Here is a 6,707-nt window from a genome sequence, read left to right as displayed (position 1 = left end):
CCTTATAGAATAAGAACAAACCGTAACAGATTGGATCTACTAGACAGAAAAGAAGTAAGGTGTTAACTCTATGCAACTAATCCTCTGCAATGAGAACTAGCTTAAGATCAAGCATGAACACATAGAGAAAACATGATATTCGTAGATGGTAAACAATAAGAGCATGATAGATTTACTAAAAGCCATGCTACGAACATCAAAATAACTAGTACTACCCGCCATAAAAAACGCTTAAGTACGAGTAATACCAAGGTAAAGGCAAGAACAATGCTGCCCTGATCGCAAGAAGCGATCAGGGTAGCATGGCGCTTACTTGGATGAAACCCTAGAATTAGGGGTGGCGGTGCGCCGAGAGTTGTTGTTTGCGAGACGTGATGATGTTCTTTTTTTATGAATAACATAGCGTACATATTTATAGTCCGGAGACTTGGGAAACAATCTAATCCTATCTTGTTCCGATCGGACTCTATCTCTAATCTTGAACTAAATCTAAAGATACATGGCCCATGTGGTCCAAATGCTCACGCAGGAGCCGATTTACAAGCCTTCTTAATCTTCTGCTTTAAGCCCAACTTGCTTTCGGCCCATAAATTAGCGATAACGCATGCCCCCTGGTTTTGGCAATGATAATTCCAAAACCACTCCGTCGCTCCATCTTCCTGTTAATGCTCATTAAAACACACTGCAACCACCAAGGAAGACGCAACGTCTCTGCAACTGGCTCCTCGTAGAATGTGAAACTGCCGATTTGTCTTCCATCCTTTTACTATTTAATCTCACCCCGAATCGGCTCTTCTTCACGGCAAACTCATCTTCCTCCAAAGCCAAGTAGCACAGAAATCCCCACCTCCAGTAACCATGGAGATTTCTTCCTACTCCGGCTCCAACTCCTTCGGAGATTCTTCCCCCTCCTCTTCTCCTTCTTCTTCTTCCCTCTCCGCTTCTTCCATCGACTCCATCCCGGAGAGCCGAGAGCCGACTCCTGAGTGGGACCCGATAGCAGCGTATGAGGCGCTGGCTCCTCTGCATTGGGATGCAGAGGAGTTCGACTTCGAGGTCGTCTCCGAGGAGGACGAGCCCGAGACCGAGGGGGAAGACCTCCAACTCCTGTTCCAGGAGGAGTTGGAGAGCGACGAAGAAGACTCCTCCTCGGAGGGAGCTGATTTTTCCTCGGAAGAGAAAATCGGCTCCTCCTCCAGCGACGAACCGATGGCAGGAAAATCCTTCCAATTCCTCGGGTCCTCCGAGGAGGACAGCGAGGAAGAGAGCTGCGGCGGCGGCGGTCGGAGCAGCGACTTCGGGTCCGAGGGCGGCAGCAGCGCCTTCGACGGCGCCAGCGACGACGACAACAGCGACGGCGGGGATGCACCGGCCCGAAGCCCCAAGCGGCGTAGGTACTAGGTACCTACGAGCAGTAGAAGTAGTACTGTAGGAGTAGGATTGTAAAGCCGAAGGATTAATTCCTTTGTAAAAATCGGCTTTTTCCTTGTAAAAAAACCTTTCCTTCTAATGAAGTTAATTTCCTTCAATTGCTGTGTGTTTGATTTATTTTCCAAAAAGACGATGGCAACGCATCAGGCTTCTATAAATATCTAAGAGCCAACGAAATTCAAACTAGAAGCAACCCGCACAAGAGTAGAGTATCACTTCCACCTTGAACCGAACTCGAAACAAACTCTCAAATCCGAGCGTAATTCGAAAACCCAGCTCTACAAATTCGAGCAAGAACTTCTCCAAGCATCCAGAATTTGATTCAGAACCCATAGCAATCAAAACCCTAAATCAACAGATCTGAACCATGGCGAACTCTGTAGCTCAAACAACAAATTCTACAATCGATGATGCGGCAATCTGCGGCCTGAAGGTAACATCCAGCCCAATCCTTTTAACTTTCTTCAGCTTATTAAGTCTCTGAACAAATTAAACTCTGAAACCTGACACCATATGCATACTTCTGAATTCCTGAACTTCAGGTGTCAGACATTCTTCTGCCTCATCCTTCCAATCCAAAATCTTTCTGTCTTGGCCCACGAGCTTACAAAAATCCCATAGATTTGATCTCTTGCGAAGCAAATATGATCCCTTTCGTAAGTCAAAATATTGATTTGAACCTCTGGGCCGACTGATTAAGAGCCTGGCCTAACCCCCCTGAGAGCTGGATTACATGGTACAGCAGAGTAGCAAAAACTTATATGCCCTTTTGGCAGGAATTGAACATAGCCGATGCACTTAGCTTATCATTATCACCCCTTGACAAAGATGAAAACCTTCTGAAAACCATCGGCTATTTTTGGTCTGATGCTCTAAACTGTTTCCTCTTTGGCCACAGTCCCATGACCCTTACTCTTCTAGATGTCACCATGATCACTAGCCTAGACATTGAATCTCCAAATCCTGCTGCTCACAGAATGGCAGAAGTTCTCTTTAAACTTTCATCCAAGATTAACTGCACAAACTGGGGCACTTACATGAGCCAACATATGAAAACAAAAGGTCCAGTGACTGAAAAGGAACACACAGCCTTTTTAAATCTTTGGTTAGAACATTTCATCTTCTGTGGTCCTTCTTTAGCTCCAACTAAGAATTCTCTTCCCTTGGCCTATCATCTGGCCCATGGCAACCGCACTGGCCTAGGTAAACTTTTCCTTGGAGAAACCTACAGATATCTCCATTTGATGACATCTAACTTGCTTAAACAAAAAAACTGAGAACTGGAGGCCCTTGGTGGTTTATTCAGTTGTTGGCACAACTGTACTTTCAGCAAAGTGTAAAAATAAAAATTTGTCTTAATTGTGACACCATCATTCAGAGTAGATGCATGAATTCTCCACCTATAACTAAAATCCTTGCCACTGCAGGACACCCTGTGTCGAGTGGGATCACTCTTTTCGATATTATACTGGAACTCATATTTAGTAGCATGTGTAGCTAAAGCAAATTTAAAAGCACCAATGTCAGAATACAAAGTACCTACTGCCATAGGAGGATCTTTCTTGTCATAATTGGCGTCAGGTTTCTGTGGAGACTCTCTATCTTTGACAATGTCATCTACATCCTCTACTTCCTCATCACTATCAGATTCATCATCACTACCAGATTCATCATCGCTACCAGATTCATGGTTTGACTCATCTCTATGTTTAGTGCCAATTGGACTACGAGGAGCAGGTATTGGATTTTGGGGACCAATGTCAATATACAAGCATTCATCATCAATGCCCACATACTCTGAGTACTCAACATTTGATTCACTAGGAGGATTGAGACGATGTGCTGTATTTTCACTCTGAGTTTCAAGGCTAGGTTGTACTATACTCAGGCATGGCGCTGAAGGTGTGAATGGAGGTTCAATTGATTGGACAGTATCAAATTTCCATGGTGGGACTTCTGGAGGCTCACTACCAGGGCTATGGTAAGAAACACTCAACAAGCATCGTTTTGAAGCCTTATGTTTTGCAAACATGTCAACTACATCTTGGTCGGTGTGAACTTTGATATTAGCATTTGTATCCATACACCAATAACAAAATCGAGAGTATGTCACCGCCCATAGGAGGATGGTTTTCAGCAACTTCATCAATCAAATCTTTGAAGCTGGTTAAGTCAGCATCCACAACTTTATTAAAGCAAAACCACCGACCCGTGCAATTGGACGCAATAATCCGAAATTCTAGATTGAAACAAGTGTCCGAGTCCATCCTACAGATGAACAATAGTGCATGCTCATCACATATGCATTCATCGCATTTGTGCAATAAAAAATAGTGGGTTATGAAGAGGAAAGGCTTAGCAAACCTGACAAATGGGAGATGGTGACGCGCGGCTGCGCGCCCTGGCGGCGGCGGCGTGCCTGGGTCGCGTGGAGGCGCGCTGCGAGGGCTCGCGGCGCTTGGCCTGGCCGCCCTCGTGGCGGCGGCGGCGCGCGGCGCCTGTGGCCCGCCCGCCCTCGCGGCACCTGGCCTGGCCGCCCTCGCGCCCACGCGCCCTAGCGTCGCCGGCGGGTCGCCCTCGCGGTGGCGGCGGCAGATCCGGACCCGCCCGGCGGCGCACGGCCGGCGGCGGCGCCCGTCCGGCGGCGGCGGCGCAACCCTGCAGGCGCACGGCCGGCGGCGGCGCCCGCCTCGGTGCGATGGCTGGGGAGGGAGACAGGGATCTTAACCAGATAGGTTTAGGGTTATTTTTGCTATACACCCAGAGGCATAAGGGTCATTTTCATTGATAGGTCCCATCTGTAAGGGGTCCAACTTTGTTAAGTTCTAACAAAATGTGGATGGAATGGCATGAGTGTCACAAGAAGTTCACGTGATGGCATAGATGACTCACTCAACTTTTTAGTGGCATACACGGTGCGACAAACTTTTTTAACGACATGTATGTCAAAGACTCACCGGATGATGGCCTGTCCGATCGGATCCGCCGCCGCCGGGAACGTTGCGATCCGACGGATCCGCCGTCGTCGGTCTTGTAGCGGTGCCATGCCGTGAAGGGTCGGGTTGGACGTCAGGCCGCAGTGGTGTTGGTGCGCACGAGGCGGGACCATGCCGGAGATGATGTTGGAGGATCGAATCCGCAACCGTCTCGGCGCGTCGTCGGGTCGGGTACTCACTACTCCTAGACACTAGTCACGTCGGCGGTGTGATCTGCGGGCGAGGTCGAGGAGAGGATGGAGACGCGCGAGATCTCGCACTCACGTGCCGCGCGTGACGCGTGCCCCGCCAGGCAGGCTTTGGGCCCCGCTATCCGTGTCTGTGGCGCCCTGTGTTCGGCCCAAGGTTTTCAGCAAAAGGCTGGCCAGGTCCGCGTGGGCCGTTCCAACTTCATCTCATCCATTACTAGACCGACGCGTGTGTTAACGCCCAAAGGTCAAAACTGTTTGACAACGCCACGGGGAGGAATCAATCCGCAGCGCAAGTGCAGAGCAGTCTCGGCGGCATCGTGCTGGGTTTGAGGTTGTCGTGCGTTGGGTGGAGCGAGTAAAGGACGCAGGAGGGGCGGGAACGCACGCGCCGGCCGGCGGGTCGACGAGCGGGATGGGCGTCGCGACCCGGCCGGCCGGCGAGTCGACGAGCGGGCGCACCGGCGCATGGTCACATGGCACGGGTGCTGGTGTGATGACGGCGGCAGAGCGCCTCGCCCACGCGCGCCGGGCCGCGCGCCGCGGCGGCAGCGGGGCCGACACCGCGCCACTGTGCCTGGCCGCGGGGACCGTGCCTACCCCGACGGACGACGACCCCTGTTCCTCTCTTCCCGCTGCGCGTGCCGTGTCCTTTTCTCCATAGAGACGGTGGGTCCACTGGCACCGCCACCTCTGGGCTCCACTGGCACCGCCACCTCTGGGCTCTGGCCGGTCATCAGTATCGCTGCTGCCCAATGGGGACGCAGCCTGCCGCTCGGCGGGACCCCACCGCCGCGCCTTTCCTGCACCGCGCACAGCTCCTCCTCGGGGAGCATCCGAGGCCATCGTCGCCAGAGAAACCATGAAGCTAGCAGCGCTAGCCCTAGCCCAGTAGCCCTTTGCGGGCTGCGGCTGCTGCACGGCGTACCGTATCCGTGTACGCCCGGCCCCGTCGACGCGGTTGCAGTTGGCCGCTACGCACGCCCCCGTCCTGGTCCTGGACACTGGACAGGAGGCGATCCCGGATCCACGTACATGCCCGTGCGCCGCTGCACCCGTGGCCCCCGCGCCCGCCGTGCAAGATTATGGCATCACGTCAAAGTGCATTTTGTGCTGCTCCTAGCTTGACAAGAGCTTAAAAAACCTGCAGACAGCTGCATTTTCTGCATGGCTTCGTGTTTAGTTTGGTTTTTGTTTAGATTCCAAAACGTAAAATATAAAATTTTTTATAAATCACTTGTATAGTGGATTTCAAGTCAAATACTTCAGTTTTCACTCGTGCCAAAGCCCAATGTGGTGGTAGTGGTAACCGGTGAAAGATTACTCCAATTTATTATTGAGGGACAGGGCCGAGGGCCATCAGCTCTTCTCCGGTGTGCCATGCCCCTGTCCCCGCCGAGCAGTAGGGTGGCGCGGTGGCGGTAAATGTCCACGGTCTGCACCACGTCGCCAGGACGACGGAAATTTGTGGTAGTTTTTGGCGTTGTTTAGATACTAAAACGCAAAATATATTTTTTAAATTATTTATATGGTATATTAAATGTAGTTAAAAAATAAATCGTATTACACAAATAGACTGTAAATCGCGAGACGAATCTAATGAGCCTAATTATGACGTGATTAGACACTAAAATGCTACAGTAATGCTACGGTAAACATACTCTAATGATGGATTAATTAGGCTCGTTAGATTCGTCTCGTAGTTTACAGACGAAATCTGTAATTAGTTTTGTGATTAGTCTACATTTAATACTTCAAATATTAAACATTCCCTTTCAAAAATGCAAAAATACAAAATGCAAAGTGATCTAAACACACGCTAACTGTTGTAAGGATCGATGGACCAAGAGGGGGGGTGAATTGGGCCTTTTTCAAAATTCTAAAGCAATAAAACAACCTTAACCTATGCAAGGCTAGTAAGGCTCAATTCACCAACCGGCTAAACAAAGCAAACTACACAAGCTAACAAAGATATGAAACTAAGCAAGGTAGAGCTAAGCTATGATCTCTAGGGTCAAGCACATGAAAGAAAGCATGAAAGTAAGTGCTTGAAATGAAAGAGAGTGCAAGAGACAACCGGATTTTTCCCGTG

This window comes from Panicum virgatum, chromosome 9N, assembly GCF_016808335.1.
Source record: "Panicum virgatum strain AP13 chromosome 9N, P.virgatum_v5, whole genome shotgun sequence".
Classification (NCBI taxonomy): domain Eukaryota; kingdom Viridiplantae; phylum Streptophyta; class Magnoliopsida; order Poales; family Poaceae; genus Panicum; species Panicum virgatum.
Note: the sequence above shows the minus strand (reverse complement) of the source record.